Source organism: Aquila chrysaetos, chromosome 4 (assembly GCF_900496995.4).
Source record: "Aquila chrysaetos chrysaetos chromosome 4, bAquChr1.4, whole genome shotgun sequence".
NCBI lineage: Eukaryota > Metazoa > Chordata > Aves > Accipitriformes > Accipitridae > Aquila > Aquila chrysaetos.
The window spans coordinates 74,362,633-74,384,630 of NC_044007.1; the positions used below are offsets into that span (position 1 = coordinate 74,362,633).

General features: G+C 35.9%; 1 long non-coding RNA gene across 1 annotated transcript; it reads left to right on the forward strand.

Annotated features, from left to right (window-relative positions):
* Positions 1 to 224: 224 nt before the first annotated feature.
* LOC115340829 lies at positions 225 to 20,541 on the forward strand. Its single transcript, XR_003923200.1, has 6 exons — positions 225 to 300; positions 2,760 to 2,865; positions 10,799 to 10,903; positions 15,262 to 15,361; positions 19,476 to 19,533; positions 20,473 to 20,541. It is a non-coding gene; the product is annotated as an uncharacterized LOC115340829 (long non-coding RNA).
* The last annotated feature ends 1,457 nt before the right edge of the window (positions 20,542 to 21,998 follow it).

A 21,998-nucleotide genomic window follows, 5' to 3' on the forward strand; every position in this document is an offset into this window, starting at 1 on the left:
ATAGGCAATATCCCATCTCTTTTGAATTTAAAAAAAACCAAACAAAAAAACCCCCCAAAAAACCCCAAAAAAACCAAAACCAAAAAAGGAAGCATGTGAGTAAGAACAAAACTATTTTCTCAAATTTGTAGGGAACTGAATGTTCCAAGGTCGCTTTTCTGTCATTTTGCTTCTCATTTCTTCTGTTCTTTTGTTAAACGTAACAAAGTGTTTATCCTCTTCTAGCTGTTCCCTGGATGCTCTGGTGCTCCTTGAAGATGTGACAACATTGTGTCTTGAGCTTCGTTACCAGAACAAATGGTAAAGAAGCAGCCTTCAAACAAATGAATGCGTGTTCTATAAAGCCAAGGTGCTTCACAGGGGTACTTTGAAAGAAATGTTGTTAATGGTTAATCTTGAGGCTGAAAGGCATTAGTTTTAAGCTCTTTATTTTGATCTTTTTTTTTTCTTCCCATTATGCAAAACATCAGTCATGACTGACTGCTTGAATTCTGAACACCTACTTCTTTCAGCAATATTAATATGAAACCAACAGATCTGACCTGCTTAGATGAATGACTGGTTTAATCCATTATAGCAGTTCCTAAGTTCTAGGCAATAATTTTAAGACACTGAGGCAGCTGTTTGCCAGAAACAGTCATATGCAGAGGACATAGGGCCCTTGAACTAAAAAGCCAACCAATAATGTAGAAATAAAATATAGACAGATATCAAAAAGCCAAAATAAGCTTCCCTCTAATCAGGTCATAAAAATGGAGAGGAAGATCCCACAGGCAAAATCCCACCAAATCCCCTTTGTAAAAGGACAGCTCCTACTAGTAGCATCAGGGAATGACACTTCAGTAAATACTTTCTCAAAGGGAGGGTGGAAAACAGCAACTTGAAACAAGAACTGGATGAATAATGGAAAATATTATCTCTAAATACTGGCTTGAATTTTTAAATATTTTTGTTCATAGCACATTTATTCCCCTATCATATTTGGTCTCAGGAATTATTCCACTGATACATTTTAACTGTATGCATGTATATGTGAGGTGAAAAAAGGTTTTCAAGGGGAATTTCTAGATTTCATTCATCAGGAAGTCAAAAACATTATCACGTGACTCATCTCACAATGCAGTAATCTACTTTTAATTCACACGCTTGTAATAAACCTGGAACAAACCCATTCTGAAAGTTACTTCCAGAATGCATTCATAGAATCAATACATTACTGGAAATCAAGAGCTATCTGTGTGCCTTTAGTAGGCAGAAGAAGGATCTGAATTAGTCAAATAAATGCTTTCTTGTTAATTACCCACCAGGCATTTGCTTAAATATAGTTCTTAGACAATGAAGGTGGTATGACGCTTTTACCTGATTCGAATCCTTTTACTGTCCTACTTTCACATTCGTATCCATCCGTAGCTCACAACATTAATCTGTTCTTAACTTTCAAGGAAACTAAAATTAATACTTCAATTGAAATAATTTACAACTGAAAAATTAGCGCTATAAGATAAAAGAATGAAAATAATTAGTAGAGATGGGCAAACCTCAGAGGTTCGTAAGAGTGTTTCAGAAGAGTATTAAAAATCTAATAGACTGTGTGCAGTATTAGAAACTTTTTTTCCCCTGAACCACAGTTTCTCATTGCTTAAAACAGGTCTCACATGTACTTCAAAGGCAGAGATGCTGCAGATTTCTCTATGGTATTTTCTAGCTTGTAAGTCTTTGAAACGTCAGTAAGAGTCACTTATATCAAAGAGAAAGTGATGTTTTACATTTAAAAAAAACCTAAAAGCCTGCTTCTCATTTGATAGAAACATTTTGTTCCAGATATTGCAAGTAGTTGGATTTGGTGAAATCTCTGTGATGCAAAAAGGTAAAATGGATACACCTGTATGCCTGGGTTTATGGGTTTAGAGGCCTCAACTATCACCTCTAATACAAGTGTATTTAAAATCAGTTTGCAAAATTGGTAGGTTCTTCAGAAATGCTGTGATACCTGTCAAGTATCCAGAATGATTTATTATGAAAATAAGGAATTAATATTTAACATAGTGAGGTGTACTTTCAGTTGAATGGAGTAAAATTTAAAATGAATTATTGTATTTTTCAGTATGTCAAAACTGTTACTTGGAGAAATCAGGGACAGTGCCTATAAAATGCTTTTTGCTACATTGAGTGTTTTGGAAATGAAAGGGAAAACCAAAGAAAAGAATTTACAGGATGGCATTGCCCTTTAACTTTTTTTTTTTATGTGTGTGTGTGTGCATGTGCATTTATGGAGAATTTATTGTTACAATTTCATGAATATTTAGATTTACATACCATCCCAGTGAAGCCAAAATACTGTAATTCTGCAACACATGAGTAGTTATACTCAGTAGGAAAATAATACAAGTCTGTTCCCTTTCAAGTGTTAACATAAGGATAATTAGATACGCATCTACTGATAAGCACTTTAAGAGGGGATATTATTCATCTTCCCTGACAAAGCTGCTGTACTTAGAATACAGCAAAGGTGGGACCTGAAGTCATTTTCCTACAGAAACTAATTCCAGCATACCAGCTTTCTAAGAAATTCTAAAAGACTTTCCCACAAGAACAAAACCGTGTTTGTATCCACATTTTAGTTTAGATTGGCAGTTAATTTAAAGCTTTCTAGATGTTTTTTATTTCTCTTTATGAAAGAGGAAGGAGAACACTCATCTTGTTACAGAAAATATATTAATAACGTTTATATAGTCTAAAATTATCTTTCATTTTTCCAGGAATACCTAATGGATAGCGTGCATACCCTAAAGGCCTTGGTTTCTCATTGCATGGAAGTACAAAGCAGCAGTTTCCAAGCCGATGAGATAATGCCACAGTAAAGAGGTAACGAGCCATACTGTGTTTTGTGCAAGTTATAAAGTGTATTAGGTATCAGTATATCTGCACTGTAAGGGATGCTGAGAAATTAGGTTATTATAACTGATGCTACTTTGAAATGTTTTTGTTTTCTTTTTTTTTTTCCTTACATAGTTCTTAATCTTATTTTCCACAAAGGGGAGCGTTGAATCTCTAGAGAGAGGCCACTGTCGTTTTATGAGAAACCTGTCTTTCTACTGAGTTTCAAGTGTGCTATATTGCATCACCTAGCTTCAGTGTTGTTATTTACGTATTTCCAAAATTTTTTTCTGAAGACGTAATGTCATCAGGCATTTACATGCTACAACTGTCCGGATTTTAAAAGTGTCTCCTTATTTTTCAAGTCCAATTGTGTCTCTGCCAAGGTGTAAGAGAGTAAGTATAAAACCAATGTAAATCAGATAGAGATTTTTTTCCACCAGTGAGACAGATGTAGAATAGGATAAATAATACAAAGTACTTTCTGCATATATTTTGTCTCATTTGTAATAAATTTATTGTGAATATGCACATATCTTCCTTTGTATTTTGTTTAGGACAATTTCTCAGCAGTGGAGTTTTATTAGTACCCATGTTCTCACAGAAACCATAAGCTAGTTTTAAAATAGCATATATAAAAGTTCATTCGGATCAGTCACAATGAAGCAAGTAAATAGCTCAAATATATGGAATGTCATTCCCACCCTGTAATGAATAATAATCCAAAAAAATATTCATCTGTTTATGTTTAAATATCAAGTATTTTGGGGAAATAAGCACTTAGGGAATCAAAAACAGGGATTATGACCTTGTCAATGTAGCAAAGGGAAACAAAATAAGTGAATCGGTTGTCTGGGTTGGGCTGGCTTTTTGCAGTTCAAGTCTGTATGGTAACACTGGATTTGAAAGAAAGGCGTAGTGTATTGGTCTAGCTTAAATCCCTAAGTAGTATATAGGATATATTCATTAATAGTTCTAGAGAAAAAAAAAAAAAAAGAATAAAGAAGATATGCTTGGCCTCTGGAGAGGCTCATACCTCGGTGCAACTGGCACCAGAACGGCATGTCCATTCCCGGAGAGCAAAGCAACAACCACGGCCACCTTAGGTCTGTAATACTTGTGGGGCCATTAGGACTTCTTTAGGCTGAAATAGGCCAGTCTACAAAGATTTTTCTCTGTGAATAATGGAAAAATCTGCATTTGTCTTTTCTGAGCACATGGATTAAATTAAGGGAAGAATTTGGAGGGCTGTCAGTACATGGGTGGTACTAGCTGGTGTTTCTCATATTCAGTAGTCACAGTAGCAGCTGGCAAATGATGTCGCTGCCCTTTTTACCGTACAGCCTTTATAGGCTGGCCAGTGGAGTAAAACTTGGGGTCATGCTTGAGTTGGAATTGGCATAACTGCAGCAAAAAATGAATTGTTGCAGGAAAATGGAAACCTTATGGTTACATGCTCAATAACAGAAGAATAAAACTCATCTTCTGTCTCTGTCCATACCATCCAATGAACAATCCACTGCATTTCTGTAGTCTGTCTCCTCAGCGAGGGTGAATCATTGAGTGATTCAGAAAAGCTATGCTGCTTTATACACAGTGTACGAATCTTTTCCCTCACTAGTCCCTTCATGTTCTCTTTGCATAGTGGAGATTAATTAATATATATCTTAAACTTTCTAAGAATTTTACATGAAAGATGTTGATAGACATTAAAATATCCTTATAAAATTAAATTTTCTGATATCACTCTCTAAAACCTAGGCTTGAAGCAAGCCCTTAGTTTTGTTCTGGAAATAGGCTCTCATTCTCCAGAAAAAGATGAAGGTAGAATAATTATAATGTATTTAATTGGTACAAGATAAACTTCTTAAAAGACCCAGCAAAGATGTAAAACAGTGAGGATAGCTATCCACAAAAATGTTGAAAGATAAGAGACTAACCAACTTCAGCAGCATGGTCAACATTTCCATTGACAAATTCTGATTCCCTGTAAATATATTGCATACAGTTCGGAATATGTAGTAAGTGACTAAAAATATTTTCTCAGTGTGAGAGTCACACAAATCTTTAATGACACTGAGAGCAATTCTAGAGTAGTTATCTGTGGGAACCCATGCACTAGTAAATTGTGGTTTATAATGTGTTACTGTTTCATGTATAATGTTAAGGCTAAAGATCTAACCAGGTGCTTTACTTTTACCTTCCAACAAGGCACCTAAGTTAAGTACAGTCGTTGTAAACTATATCAGACATCCAATAAAACATGACTGGCTGAACAGTTTGCTAAATCAAAGGTTAATACCAGCTCATATTATAACTAGAAGTAGAATACCAGATAAATAGCACTATAACTCTAACTATTAACAGAAAGATCATTTGTACTCTTATGGTTGGCTTGTAACACAGTGATTTCCACTCTTGTATGTTGTAATACGGGGAAAAAAGAGACAATGAGTAAGGCCTTGAGTAACCTCAGTACATAAAACCGAAAAGGAAATAGAAATGCTTGACAAGGAGGATATTTCCCCAAGTTTTCTGTATTTACTGGAGTAGGACTACACAAACTACTGAATGTTTAAGAAATATATGGTCTAGAATACGGCCTAGAATTGACTGTCTTAATGCATACTCACAAAGCGGGCCATGGGCTTTTCTTTTTGCTTTTTGGAACTGGTACAACTGGGAGTTGTTATTGCCATCAATAATTTTAACATTTTAATCCATAAAATGCTAATATTCTATTGCCAACAGCTGATAGCCTAAAGTGGATCATAATGAACAGGCAGGAGAGCCAGTATTTATCAGCCGAGATGGGTATGATGGAACATTACCTAATAAACAATAATAGACAGTTAATAAGAAATAAAAATCAATATGCTGTCAAATAGGAAGCCAGTGCAATGCAGCTAGGTTGAAAAAATATGAGTCCTTTTTTTTATCTGAGTAAGTACCTAAGCTGTTGCATTCCAAATGAGTTACAATTTATGGCCAGCATTCTGGGAGAGACCTATAAATACAGAATTGTAATAATCCCATCTGGACAGTAAAATCCATAGATCATGAGTGTGCTGCTTTTGTGACTATTTAAATGCAAGCTATTGAAGGTATTCATTCTAAGAAGCTTTTTTTCAATAACTAGAATAAGGCTGGTAGGACAGTGTTCACAATTCATAGTCTCCTACACCCGTGTGCCCATCCTCCTAAATGGAAAGTTTAGACAGAGAGTCATACAACAGCACTGACTAAAATAAACCCATGGATTGTTGTCATCCTACTCATGCCAATAAGAAACCAAAGTCATCTGGTAAAATCTAGATGTACTTTATTAGGTGTCTTCATCCCTATGTAAAATGATAGTTTCGCTCACAAAGTACATCACTTTTTCTAGATTTTAGGATTTTTTAAACAAACTTTTAAATAGATGGGAAGGGTACAGTGAAAGCATGTGGGTTTTTTTCTGACTAAATTCTTTCATCTGCAGAAAAATAATGGAATAGGTCCTCTGGAAACAGTACTTGTTCTGTTCTTAATTTGTTGCCCCCTGAAGTTAAAGAAAATAACAAATAATGGTTTGATTGTAGGCAAAAACTTGCAATAAAATACAGAAAAAACATTTGTATTAGTTTTGCAGTTAGGCAATTAGAAAAAAAATAGATATCGAGAATGACTAAGAGAGAAAAACAATGTTCTCCTTCACCCTGTCTTTCCTAGTATTTCACATTTTCTCACTGAAAAAAAACCCCAAAGAAACCAACCAAACTCTCCCAATGCAAGTGTTCCACATGAGCTTTCTTCTTGTACATATTCCCATGGGAGAAGTTTCTGGTTTTATGACTGGCCTAACTGGATCTGTGAATCCACAGATCAAAAGCCAGTTTTCTTTGAAGAAGTATTACAGGGGCAACTTCGTATATATGCTCATTAAGCTTTAAGCCTTTCTTCAGTATAAATATCAAGACTGAAAGAATCTTTCTCTGTCATTATTATATTAAAAAAATTGAGGTTTCTCTGTGCTTTTTGACTGGAGTGGCTACAACTCCAAACTCTGCAGAATACTGTTTTTCCCTGTCATGACAGTTTTTGCTCCCAAGAAAGAGAGCAGGAATATAGAGCCAGGACTTTTCCCAGTCCCATAAGCTTTGAATTCACTTAATGCTTTTCACCACTCCCATGAAGCGGAGGTGGTTTGGTCAAGGGGATATACTTTTTAGCCCTGATAAGAGGTGTTGAGAAGAAAAATGAGTGTAATGTGAATAAGTATTTCTGATGAGCAATTTAGTTATAGGAATCATCTAATTAAACAGGAACAATACCACAGGACTTAGAGAGACACTGTACAATTTGTAAATGCCAGATGGCAGTTTTTACAAGCAAATGTACAGTTCAGAATAGGCACTTAGTGGGTATATGCATTTGTGTATATATGTCTGTTCAATAGTCTCTCTTTTGTAAATGTTTGCATTAATTGGCAAAGATTAACATGGAGCAATTAACACAGATTGGCAAAGAAAGGAAACCACTAAGATTGCTAAATACTATGATATTGGAAATTGCCTTATTGCAGGTGCTTATATTGAATATATTAGAAATATGTTATTCTGATCATTTACCCTGTGTACCTGTCAGGCACCTATGCGATGTAAAATGATTAGTATCATTTAAATACAGAATAAAAATGCAAGTAATATATATATATGCTAGTGAGGTACCACTGTATTAGTAACTTAAAAAGATACCACTATCTAACTGATCTTAACTCTAATGAGAAAAAGTGTAAACAATAAACAGAAGAAGTCAGAAATTCAACCAGTGTAGTGCATTTTAAAGTCTGTTTTCCTTAATGGATTTTCAAATTATTTTCTCAAGGAGTGAGGCACTTAGAATCCCTAAATAGCTACAAAATTTAAAGATTTCATTAAATACAGCCCGTAGCGATAAACAGGAACATCAGGTTATGTTTGACTAGAGGTTGGTTCAAGGTGTGGAAACTGGAAATGGAACAAAACATCATCAAATTCAGGATCTGTGGACTTGCTTTCTTTGTTTCTCTCTCCCTCTCTCTGCCTCCCCCCCCTTCTCTTCCTCTTTTTCTCTTCCTTGCTTGCTTTCTTTTCAGATGCTATGACTTTGAGTTAGGTACTACAAAACTTCATGGAGGTCTTGAGCTGTTCTGGTGATTTATCCTGTCAGCTATACTAACTGTGTCTTATTAAGAGAAACAAAGAAGTAAAATGTCAGAGAAGACAAGCACTGGCAAAGGGGAAAACATAGCGTAAGGTTTATATGCATGCTTTATATATATGTTTGTTACCAAGAAGGCAATACAAATCAAGGAAAGAGGTAGACATTAATTCATTGTATAGGGAACTGAGATAGCATTTGTAGCATCATTTACGTTTACTTTTTCTTGGAAGTTGTCACCTTATGTCCGTGTACCTCAGTTTCTGCACTCTGTAACTCTGTATGAGTAGTGACACTTGAGACTTCCCCTTCCTACAAAGCACTTTGAATTCTGTTCTGAAAAGTTCACCAAAACAGCTAAATGGTATTTTCTCTATATTAAGCCTAGTGCATTTTCTGAGTTCCATTTGCTAGAACAGTGATGATTTCTTTAAAAAAAAAAAAAAAAAAATTCTATTTATAGGTTAGGAAATGTGAAGCTAATTAGTATTTTTTTTATCTTTTCTTGAGGGGAAAAAGCCTTAAAAATCCTTAAAATATCACATACAGGAAGACAGCATAATGGAAGAGCATTGTACTAGTCACTAATCTCCTATTGCTAAAATCTGACTTTGTATGCTTAGTTCCAAAGTTCATATCCAGGGATGTTCAAATGTGTACTGAAGCCTGCTAGAATCTGACAGCTCTGTTTATTTTCAAAAACAAAATGGCTTTTCCAAAATAGGTATATTTCCATTATAGAAGGGTAGTATGGCAACTTTGTGATAGATAGGTGGAATATATCTAGGTCCAGGCTGCTGAGAAAAATTGACTAAGATGTTAACAAAGTGGGGAAAGATTATTCTTCTGGAGAAGTTTATATCTCAATTATAGGAGGCCATTTTTCATAATATGCCAGAGAAAGAGAGCGAGCGTGACTGGGAGCAGCAACTTAATGTGGGGCTGTTTGATATACCCTGTTGACGTGCTTATTCATTTTCAATGACTGCAGAGGGATTCTAGGCAATTAGTTGGCTAATGCAGATACCAGGTTTGAATACAGTGAATACTTCCTTGAGCGCGCACCCTGAATGACCCCTGAAGGACTTATCTGTCTCCACTGTCTACACTGGGAGTGACGAGACAGACTAGCCTCCTAAATTAGGTGTGGATGTGTTGGTGCTGTTATGCCTTTCATAGTCTCAAGACAAATTTACTTCTGAGTATATTTTCAAGTAGCAGCAGATAAGATATATATGCAAAGTGACACAACCTTAGCCTATTTCTAGATGGGACTCTCGGGCACTTCTTTAGCTTTTTGAAGATATTTGCTGATACCTAAGAAAAAAAACCCAGCAGCAGCTTTTCTAGTTGTCTTGGAGAACAGGCAGTCCACCTGAAGATATTTGATGATGATAATTTGTTCTGTGGGCTGTACACTTGCATAAATACAATGTGTTAGAGAGGGAACAGAAAGACTATTTAAAAAGAGATGTAAAAGATCATCCAGTTGATCATGTTGAAAAAAGCTCCTTTTTGAGCTTCACTGAAAAACTGTCATCACGTAAGAGTCAGCATCATTGCTCAGGATTTTTTTTTCTGTGAAACAAAAAGGATGCTCAGATAGTACAGAACTTTAGTATAACATGTACGGCAGCCGGGTTCTTTAATAAAAAAAGAGAGTTGGATTTTAAAACTTAATATTACCAAAAAAAGATGGAACAAAGCATTGCACCGTGATCTTGCTCTACCAGCCATCCTTCTGAAAGTTTCTTTTCTGGAATTGATTACTATGAGATGTCACCCTCATTTTCTGATTAAATTGGCTGATATCAATCAACAAAACTCTCTGTAGAGTATGATATTAATCACAAGAAGTAAAGGTGGCAATCTAATCCCACATTATAGCTTGATTGTGTGAGATATTCAACATCTTCAAATTATACTGACACTGAGGATAATAAAGCATGTTAAACCTTTGACAGACGTATTCAGTTCTTTTCAAGGCTGTACTTTTGTTTCAAGTGGTGTGCTTTCAGTGTTTACAATGAATGTAAGAGATAAGATTGAATCAAAATGTGGAATACCAGAAAAATTTTGGATCTAGAATGAAAGTTGATGTAACAGAGCCATTTGAATTTTTTTAATGTCTGTATCTATATCTTGCTATCTATCTATATTTGTAGTATTAAGGGCACAAAATGTTACAAATCAGACACTAGGGTATAAATTCATACAGTATTCCATTGAAGTTAGTTTTAATTTTGCTATTAACTTCAGTGGAACAAGAGAGGAAACACTAAAGGTACACCTTATGTGGAAATGTAAAGCATATTGGAACAGTATTCTTTCCTTAGTAGAATCTCCTAAAATTTTTTAAAACAGGTTGATTCCATTTTTCTTCTCATAACTACCTTTATCTATGTATGAGATGCAAAATATGATGATAAATCTTAGAACAGGCTATTACAGTTAAGTTGGTATTGATCACAAAGAGTGAAATGGGTGTATTACATGTTGTAAAACTTACTCATATCCCACAAAAATATTACATTAAAAGTATAATAAATTGCAATACTTTAATCACTTGGCAAATGATTTGACTCTTTCTGTTCAATTTATATTATCATTTCAGTAGCACCTGCTTCATAAAATGTGCATATTACTGATACTACTCTGATGGCTTTTATAGGTACGTTATTGGAATAATTTATGCAATTGCTCTTTTTAACTAATAATTCTTTTTTTTCCCCTTTCCCAGGTAGCTCCAATTCTACTTTTTCAAAATCTTTTCTATTATCTTATCTTATTTCTCCTCATATTCACCATTGCCACTCTTCGAGCTAATGAAGTATTTTTTCTTCAGGTAATTTAATCTTTCATTAGAAAAAAAAAATCACAGTTTTAACATTTCTACTACTTGCCTTAATTATAAATCACACAAATATAAGTTTACAAAATGTGAGTGTCTCAGAGATTATGCTTCTGTTTCAGCTTTATGGTACTACATCGTTTATTTTTAATTAAGTTTTTATTGCATTTTCCATTGAAGAGTAACAAAGAAACCATAAGCTGTGAATCGTACATGAGCTGGAATATTCTGCATTAGTCAAATGGAAAAAGAATCATAGAATGGTTTGGATTGGAAGGGACCTTTAAAGATCATCTAGTCCATCCTCCAAGAAGAGCAAGATTACTTGGATTTTCCTATCATGATTCTTAAAACAAAGATTAGGAAGGTGGGCAGATGAAGAGGAATACAGGATGAACAGAGTTCATACTTATTCAATATATAATTTCTCTAAAGATTATAGGTAGAATCCTACCTTAAAAAAAGAGATGATCTGTTCCACAACATGCATTTATAATCTTGATCTCTCATCCAAATTCTGAGGCATGAAGAGATAGGAAAGTGTGATATATACAGAGCTGCATTCAGATTTGATCATAGCCTTCTAGAATAACTTCAGCAACATGAATACCATAAAGACCCTGGATACCAGTTGAAATAAGATTATGCCAAAAACCACGGACCAAATACCAAACCCAGAAAGAACTCAAATCTGGCAGGAGAGTACAAGATATTCTCCTGATCACTGATCACTTAGGTTGCTCTTAAGAAAAGCAATAGCAAGTATATCTTATATGGGGTGAAAATGGTATTTGTTTGAAATTATTTTAATTGTCTGCAAAATAAATATGAAGACTAATGAAATATATATATAATTTTAAATAATGCAACCTATTTAAATGAAAATAACATTCGAATATCCTTTTGTTCTTTCTTTTTCAACAATTTTTCCTTGGAAGTGAGGTAGAGGACAGAGAAGTAGGAAAGAATGTGGTCAGGACACCACATTTCACTATAATTCTCCTTATCTCAAATCACCTTCTGTTTAGAAATGATTATCTAAAAAGCTGAAGTGCATGACATGCACGTAAAGGGATTCCTTTTTATAAACCTGCCCTATTCAGATCCCCCAAAAGTCAAAAAGAAGGAAATAAGTTCTTTTGTCCTACCAGTGAGGCTTGATTTGCTCTGTCTACAGGACAGCCAACAAACTTCCAGTAATACATATTTTTGAATAAACCAATGCAGGACCTTCTTATGCTGCTAAGAAACAACAGTTGGTACTGGAAACAGGGATTTTAAACCGAACTAAAACCCCAAGCTGCTCTCATTGTTATTAAAGGGAGAGATTTCTTGAAAATGAGGACACATGATTGCACTCCTTACCAAGGAATTAGAAGCGTAACGTTGAGAAAGTGTAATTTTTTAAAAAAATTACCCCTATAATGATCAGTTGCTATTATTTAACGTGATGGAGTTATACAGAGACTAGAGAAAGATATTTTGGCCTACCTAATTCTTTTTGCTGACACCGTCTAATTATATTTTTCACTACAACTATATGAATACCTCAGGACTGGAAATGCTCTTTGCCTTGACACACAGTCAGCTCTGTCACTGCATTTAATAACATAAAAGGAAAGAAGAAAACATACCAAGTAATTAAATCACACAAATTAGGCAGCCAAGCTGGAGTAATTGAATATTTCAATTAATCACAGGAAACATGCAGAATATACCTCTGATACTTAGTCTAGTTGTGGGGGAGACATGAAGGGGAACTTGAGGTTCACTAAAGGATAAGGCTTTTACTATTTAGTCATTTAAAATAACTGTTCAACTGATTAATTCAGCATAAGTGAGATGCATGTATTAAGAAAAAGCCTGGTAACTATGGTAATATCTTACACATGTATTGTAAGTCCATCTAGTACTAAAACCAGGCAAAAGTTGCCATTTCAAATACACTGTGAACATAAACAGTTCCACTACAGCACTAGCTCTGTTCATGTGTTTGAAAACATTCACATAGATAGAGAGTCATCAAAAGGAGGCTGATGAGTGTAAACTATACTACACTTAGTGATATGCTAGACTGACAGTGTTATAGATACATTTTACTGAAAACTCAGTAATAATATAATGCAGATACTTCAATTACCTTCCTCTCAAGATGGATACACATATACCATACTGTTATCTACAAGTTAATAGATAAAATTAAACAGTTATTATTAATGAATGGAAGAATACTGTTCTAAATAGTACTGACTACTAACAACTTGCCTTTACATGAAAAAAAAATTTGAGATAACAGATTGTGGTAAAGCCTCAGCAGTTCTGTTATTTTTAAACAGAGCTGGAGATAGAAAAAGATGGCAGGAATAGACCTTAAGTAGTCTTTCAAAATAGCAATAGTCAAAATGTTAAAAAATTTCTGAGGATATTAAGTTCCTGAACTGCAATTCTTGAAAAGGGACAGTTACCAACAAAGAGGCTTCAGTACAGTCTGAACATTCTGCCTCAAAAATAAGAGGTCATCAACAGCTAATGAAAAATTTTGCTAGCAAAAGTAATACGTGAAGCTGGTGGTGGAAAACCAGCAAGTGAGGGAATATCAGAAAATGAAAGATCATTGCACTCGTACAGAAAGAAGGAACTATTCCTAGCACGGAGAACCATTGTGAAAAAAAGAAAAAAAGATAAGAGTCTTCTAAAAGTGAGAGAAGATGACAAAGGAATAGCAAGCGAGAGCTCTGAAAAACTGTTCCCATTCTGAGTTTTGAAAGAATGGAAAATGAGCCAGATTCCAGTTTGAAAGTGGTTCTTATATCAGTGAGTTTATCTGGATTATGCTGATGTGAATGAGATTAGCATTTGGTCCATCAAAAAGGACCCTTTTTTGTGATAGAAACAATAGCATCCCAGACAAGACAGGAAGTATGTGCATTAACGAGGCCACAATTTAACAATTTAACACATTTGGGAGGTTATCTAGAATACGTCTCCCAATGTTAGTTAACCTTCTTTCCATAATTAGCACTATATATCACTTTAACTGCTCTTCAATCTGTGTTGAGGGATTAATTGTTTGCACATAACACTGTCTGGTTCTTCTGTACTGGATTCTCCATATGTGCTATTAACCAGGTTAAAAAATAGAGCTATCCATAGGGGCTGGTTCTTCTCTCACCTTTTTTTTGCTAGCATAGTTCTACTGACATTAATGAATTTAGAGTGCTTTTGATTTATAAGCATGCAATGAGGAAAGAATTGAGAATATAGTTCCTTAAAATGAATTCTCAAGAAGATAGGTTATGCTCTTGTTTCTTTTCTTCTCTTTCCTCATGTGAGGAATTCAGGTGACAAAATTTGGAAACAGAACTGTCAGTCCAAAATGGGAGTCTTCGGAGCATCTTCCCTAGTAGAAGATAATTTCGATGACAACAGATGATAGAAAATGCAGGAATATGCATTTCAGCTAAGACGTTTTAAAGACACACAATCAAACATGGCTCAATTTTTAGTGCAAAGAATGGGTGTCAATGATCAATCTTTTTCAGAATTGTTTAAGCCCTTTCTGATGCTGCGGGAACTGTCAAGCAAAGCTAAATCCTAAGAGTATGCCAGTTTTGACATTTTTAAAGGTGAATAGGTAGACCTTTACACTACAGATAACTCTGTCTCAGACTCTCACCTCTGTTGCTGCAGATTGCGGTGTCAGTTCCCACAGCAGTTTTGATGATGGGTGAGTGATGACAACCTATGCTGAGAGGCTGCAGCTGGGATGGAAATTCAGCTGAGTCCTGTAATGCTAGCACATGACTTAAGTAACTCAAATATCTTAGACTTATATACGATGACTAACAAAAAATACACCTGTGACTCAGGTTTGTGAATTATGTGCACGATGGGAGCTTGGTATTTTAAATTCCTTTTTTGCCCAGACAAGTATCAAACCTAAATACTGTTTCCAATGTTAAGAAAGCTAACACAGTAAATGAATAAACACAACACTTTTCAAAATTTTTTCCTCTCCTTTATGCTAAATTACACTACAAAGTGTTTTTCTGCTCCTTTACATTTTTCTTGCTATCGATCCGGAACAGAACATGATGGAAGCTTTGGGCCTGACCCTGCCTCAGTATAAATCAGCAGAGTCCCATTGTCTCCATTAGCACTATGCTGATTTACGGGGCTGATGATTAGACTCTTCTTCCTAGAAGAAGAGAGAACTAGCAGAGCATAGTAGAATGTTACAGGGAGACTTTAAAGCAGAAGGACCCATCACTCTGAATTTACTTTGAACAGAGGTTTTCTTCTATCTCTAATAATAGATAATTCTCTTAAGGAGTTTACTACGTGTGTTTCAGCAACTCACTTGAAGTCCCCTATGTAGAAGTTATCCTCATAGAGACCTGAAGTTCCTGATCAGACAATACAAAGAAAATGAGCAGTAATATCACAAAAGAGGTAAGAATTCAGCTAGATTTTGTTCCGAAGCATTAGCAAATCTCTATGGAACAGACTTAGAACGATTTTTTTTTTTTTAGTCATTTATTGTGATTTATAATGAGTAAATGAGATTGATAAATAGGAAAAGACGGGGGGGGGGGGGTTGGGTTTTTTTTTTATCATGATTCCTACTTTCCAGATGTAAGTTTATTTTTTTATAGAAACTTTTTTTCCGATGTACCTTTCTGGTGGTTCATTCTTTCAGTTGGATAGCAACTAAAATTCATAACTTTGGTATGTTTGTTTTGCACCTGGCTAATGTAGCTTGCTCCTTCTAATTGGTTGTTGTACTACTCTTAGGATTTAATCCTTTTCTTTATTTTGTTGCTATTCATCAGGATCGTTTATAGCATCGTAGTTACCATTTCAATTATTTTTCTAGAATATTCACTTACAAACAAGCAAAAATTTCTTAATCAAAGCTTTTAACTATACTAAACTTTGGAGTCCAGCTATATTAATTACTGGTCCTTTTAAAAGAACTTGCAAAACTAGAGAAGAAAATCATGAGGCTATGTTTTCTTCCACTCTACATTACTGAAAGGTTTAAGTGGTTTACATGACTGAAGGTCACTGAATTACATATCAGTCAATATCACATGATTCTGTCTTGAATGTTCATCTCTAGAAATTCCTAGGTAGTATCAGAAAAAAATGCTTTCCATCTGAACTGTAAAAGCAGCTTTGTCATACTAGCATGGTTTGTTTCCCAGCCTAAAAGCCACTAAACTTAAATGTAACCTGTTGGAGTAGCTAGGAACTGATAGTACCTGATCTAATATTTCTAGGAATGTAACTTGACTTCAGTCTAATCTATTGTCTGGTGCAAAAATCTTACAGCAAAATACCATGATAATGGGAAAGGACGGCAGGGAGAGGATTGGGAGGACACATACTCAAAAAAAATGTTAAAACCAAGCATCTTCAGTATTGGGAAGACACCACAGACTTGGTGTCTGGAGCTGATGTCTGTCCAACTCAAGGTCCAAGTCAAGACTTCAGTCTGAGTGGAACTGAAATGGTGGGAAGTTCTGCTCAGGGTCTGGTTTGCAGTGCTAAGCTCAAGGCCCATTTTCAGTTCAAATCGTGCTGAATAAACTTACAGATTGTCCTTTGGGATTCAGGGGTGTTTCAGCACTTTTGCCTATATGTCATATTACCATATATGAACTGTGCAGAGAGCAGGCAGCCTTCTGAAAAAGGAGGGAGATGGAGGTTCTCTAATGTTTCTGATGTTAAAATCTTACTTGTCTTTTATATGCACAATTCTAAATAGTAATGTAACCCCACAGAAAAAAAACCCTCCTTTTTTGTACAGTGCCCATTGATTATTGTTGCAGATTTCAGCTGAGCAAAATTCATGTAATGAGAAAAAAAGAGCGATCAGCCTTAAAACTAAATTAAGCAGAAACCATTTGTTCCTTAATCATAGCTATTTGTTCTGTGTAAAATGTCATATCTCCAGCAAGACACTAGGGCAATTTTTTATGAAAGCAAAACACAAAATATATTCTTGTTTAATGTTTTCTGGCTATAACCCAGCTTGTGGCTGCATATATTATCTAGATATGTCACTCTGTTTACCATATTGAAAAAGAAAAAGCAGGTAAATTAATCACACTGGATTTGAACTGTATGCAGTCTGAGCTATTTCCTTACAGCCCAGCACTCAAATATGCTTAGGTGAGTCATTTGATTCACTGCTGGATAGAAATGGGGTTGTGTGATTTTTAGGCTTCTTTACTGCTCTCCAAAACATACATCAAGACAATTCTTCTGTACAAGGTGATTTACTATGTAGTTCAGCTCTGCATTTTGCTGAGAACAGCACCTGTGAAAACTTCCATCTCCTGTTGATAGCAGAGAGGCAACACTTTGTACTGATGAAGAGGTTGGGGTGCTCCGCTGGCCCGTTGCTCACCAGGGGCATTCTCAGACCTGCTTATGCTGCAAAACGGAGGACTGTGTAGAAATAACTCAGCAAATAACCACTGGAGCTAGCAAGTCCATGCAACAGTGCAGAGAGTAGTATTTTGTTCCCTATAACAGTGTGTCTGCCTGGACCTCTGCTTCAATGGAAGTTAACTGCTGAGGTGCAAAGCTGTGCTGAAATAGCTATAGTGCTTCTGGTTCTGGAGCAGGCATGGCCTCAGCCTTCTTTAAAGTTTCTGCACTGCTCTGTTGCATGGTGTAAAAGTGCCCAAATATTAGCCCTTATTTTATTATAATGCAGATATGTCATGAGTGCTCTATATATTAGTAAATAAACTGCGTTATATATATGTCATTACACAGGAAAGGTAATAAGCAATATGGAAAAAGACTTTTGCATAGCTAAATAGACCTGAATTTTGTCTGCAAAAATAGACAAATGCCATGTGAATATTTACATTGAAAATCAGTTTTATTCATAAATACTTACAACTTTACATTTTACAAAAGCATTAGAAGTTCATCTGTGTTTATTTTATCCCCTGTGGCATCACGTACAGTAGATACATAAAATCAGTTGGTTTTTTTCCCAGTTTCCTTGTTAGTAAAGATCACGTTGCAAAAAAACCCCAAACCTATTCTAGTCCTCGAAGTTGCAGAAAGAAGTGGCCTTGGCATAAGGTAAAAGTAATCGTTGCTGGTAACAGTAATAAATGTAACTAAAAGAGCGAGGAGATTTAGGTCTGAAGTTTTTGGGGGAAGGGTGGTAGTGAAGGAATATGCCTTCTGGAGCCATTTTCCCTGCTACTGGAGAGGATCGCTGTGTGTTGCTTGTTCTGAACTGATACTTGTAATAACATCCTGTGCTGGGGTGGCACCGGCTGGCAGCCAAGCATACATCCAGCAGGATGGAGGAGAAAATAGGAAGAGCAAGAGTGAGAAAACTTGTGGGTTGAAATAAAGGCAGGGAAATCACATGGCAAGTATTGCCATAGACAAAACAGACTCAGTCTGGGAAATTTAATTTCATTTATTGGCAGTTAGCATAAATAATTACTGATTAAGGTATTGGGGGAAAAAAAAACAACCCCCAAAACATTTAAAACCCCTATTCCCTTACCGAGGCTCAGTCTTGCTCTGAGCACCTCTCCTCCCTTTTTATCACCACAGGTTGGAACAGACTGTGTGTGGCACAAGGCAGACCGTGACCTTTTCCCATGGGTGCTACCCCTGCAGACCCCCCCGCTTGCCCCTTGCTACCAAAACCTTGCTGCCTACACTCTATACCCACCCTGAGTTCTACCTACTGTCCTTGAGAGGCGGAGGATTACTGTCAAAAGTGCTTTACAGTTATCACTTTATTAATCTGGGGGTTTCTTTCAGTTTTGCCAGGCTTTCGTTGGGCTGGATCATTACTTATAAAATGGAATTTTATAGCCTGGTCTTAGTAAATACAGAGGCCATATGACAGTTAAAAGAAGAAGAAAGCTTTGTGATTTGTAGGATTATATTGTTTCACTCCCTCTATCTCTTTTCTCCTGTCTCTCTATCACTCTTCTCTCAACTGATTTTCAGATTTCTTGCCTTCAAAAGGCAAGGGAGTCTTCCAGCCTTGACACAGGGCTAGCAGTTTTCCCCTCTTGTGCCTTATATCACTTTCTAGCCGGCTCACGAAACTAGAAGCTTCACCCTCGCTCACACTAGCATCTATTCTGAAGGTACAGCATTAATGATGCTATACTGCAGAGTATTTGGGCCACATGTAGAAAATTATCTTAGTCTGGATCCGTATTATTTATACTACGTTTAAAGAACCACTACTGGCAACTCAGTGGATTTAAAATACTGCATTTAGTTCAGCTTCTGTGTTTAAATTGTTTGCTGTCAGTGTCTTTTCCCTGGAAATGACCTGAGACTTGTGCACTTTTATAACAAGAATCTAGAGCTCAGTGTTTCAGCCACAATCTAATGTAACTCTTCTATATTTGTATATAAATTGTAGATGTGTGTGTATATAGATAGTTTCTATATTTGTATATCTGTATTTGTGTGGAATGGGAAGTAAAATGTAAATGACGTTATATTTGCAGTGTTGCATTTGATATATGCTGAAGTATTAAATTATCTTTGTGTTTTCCAGAGGTTAATATTTCTTAGAATGTTTGAAGCTGTAATAAGACATCCAGAGCAACAAATGGGTATGCAAGTGACAAAGCTAATTGTATCTATTTATGTTTTAATTTAGGCTTTTCAGTAACAGCTAGTTGATTAAAAAATCCACTAATAGAATTTAAATATAAATGTGGTAAAAGTAATTCCTATATCTAATGTTTCTATGTAAATACCAATAACTAATCCTTAAACAGTTTTAGCTTAATCAAATTGCTTTTAGATTGATTTTGTATTATTCATTTCACCCCAAGCATGCTCTTTGGTTTTTATTCTAAATCATGTTATTGAATCCAAGTGATTGAATCCAAACATTTGACATAATTTGACTTAAATGTTGTTGAACTGTAAATGAATCCAATAGCTTTTCCCAAATAACTAAACTGAAAGTTGCTTTCAGGACTGAAACAGCAGAAGGCAGCTATTTAAATATAAATTATTTTAAAATGGACTAGAATCTCAATATCACACAACTAACCTGTGAATAGGGAGTGTGAAAAGAATTGCTATAGTAATTCTTAGAAACTGAACTGATGGTGTTTTCCAGTCTTTGGCTGACACTCCTGTTTGTAAGATCAAGTTCTCAGTTGCTTATGACTGCCAAACTTGAGATATTTGGGTTGAAATATTCTGTGCTGGGTGTCTGCCACATGATGATTTTTGGGCAAGTATCTTCTAATTATTCAGATAGTTCTGAAAATGGAATCAGGAAAAAATATATTACTTTGGCTATGGTAAGAGCAACTTATACAAGCTTTCAGTAAAAACTCTCTTGTCCTTCTCTTTGAAGGAGGGACTAAAAATTTGGCAATGCATTAGGCTTCTGAATTTTATTGCTCTTGTCCAAACACTGCATCTTCAATAAATTCTAGATGTCCATTAAACTTTGGTCAGATTAAAAAAATAATCCATCTGCACTGAGCATCATCCAGTCTTATATGGCTTCTGTACATAACTGTTCTGAACAGGCATTATATCCGTGAAGTAACTGGGTATGAACCAGTCCAAGGCAGAAAGAGCTGGGCAGAATTTCCCAAGTAAGTTGCTGTTTAGATTTGCTGTGGGCTGCTTGGGACATATGCAAAGAAACTGAAGAAAAAATATAAAATCAGCTGGCTTTTAGAAAAAGATGCCATGCTAGTCTTGGATAGCTTGAAAGAAAACCAGTTTGACTTTGCCATTGAAAGCACAGGGAGGGCTTAGTACTACGGTGTTAGGGTTGAAGTAAGAGTAGACTGACACAGAAGTTCACCCTGATAAGGACTGGGATTGGTATAGCGGTGTCAGGAGCAAAAGTCATGGGGAATTTGAATAGCAACAATTGGTGCAGTGAGTGAGATTTAACAAGAAGCTGGGAAGAGAAGCTGTCCTGAGCTGGACAGTCAAGTGCCACAAGCTGCCCAGCACTACTCTGTGGCAACTAAGTGCTCAGGTTTTGTTCCTGAGGTGTAGCCCCAAGAATACCACCAGCGTAGATCGAAGCCAGGAGCCTGACCTGGGTCCTTAGCCAGAAGCCCACGTATTGACGTTTCTGCACTAGAGCAGCTGGAATTAGAGTCCTAGTAGGAAGTTGGGAATTACTTTATGGCTAGATTTTTAGTTAGTTGTAATTAATTTTACTGACCTGTCACAAAACATGTTCACAGACTTCAGCTTCCTCAAACCTTAATTAATATTTCTTATGCTACAGTTAATTTTTCAAAGCTGTCTACACTCTGCCTAACGTAAGTAATTTTGGAAATATGAATTTGCATATTAATAATTTCTGAGTTTCCTACTAGCATTGACACCTTTTGTCAAACTCATTATTATAACATGTGAATGGACCTTTTCCTTTTACCCCAAAATGGAAGTAGCCTCATTTTTAGGAGTTTCTATGAATGTGTTCAGTTTTTATGATAAATTGGTAGAAGAGTGCATGAATTAGACTGAAGGCATATGAAAGGCAGAGGGTTTGCTTGGGCATGTAACTTTAGCATAGGCTTTGCTCAAGTGTCGTGATGTAAACTTTTACCGAGGACTTATGACCCAGGTCTGCTCTGAGACTCCCAAACTCATGCAATGATGTGAGATTCCAGAAAAGATCATCATGGATCCATGTGTGCAAATATGCCTCTAAAGAAATTTATCTATTTGGGTTAGAAAATAGCACGCAAAGGTAATATAGGTCCAGAACAGCCATCCTATGCTTTATCATTGCTTTTTCTGTGACTGTTTCAAGAATTGGCCTTTTGCAATAATTACACTTCAAGCTGTTTTTGTGCCTTGAAGGACCTGTCTCATCTCCAACTCTTGATCCACAGTTTGTTAGGATACCAAGGGAGACCTTTGACTGTGGAGAGTCCATGCAGTGCTATCAGTTTTATAAGTTTTACCCCGGCAGACCAGGGACAACATCAGCCACTCAGCCTTAATGACCACAAGGTAAGGTAAGGTAGAGGTGTGCATACTTTGGGGTATCATCGGTTAAGGAGACGATAACAAGTTCCTGGAG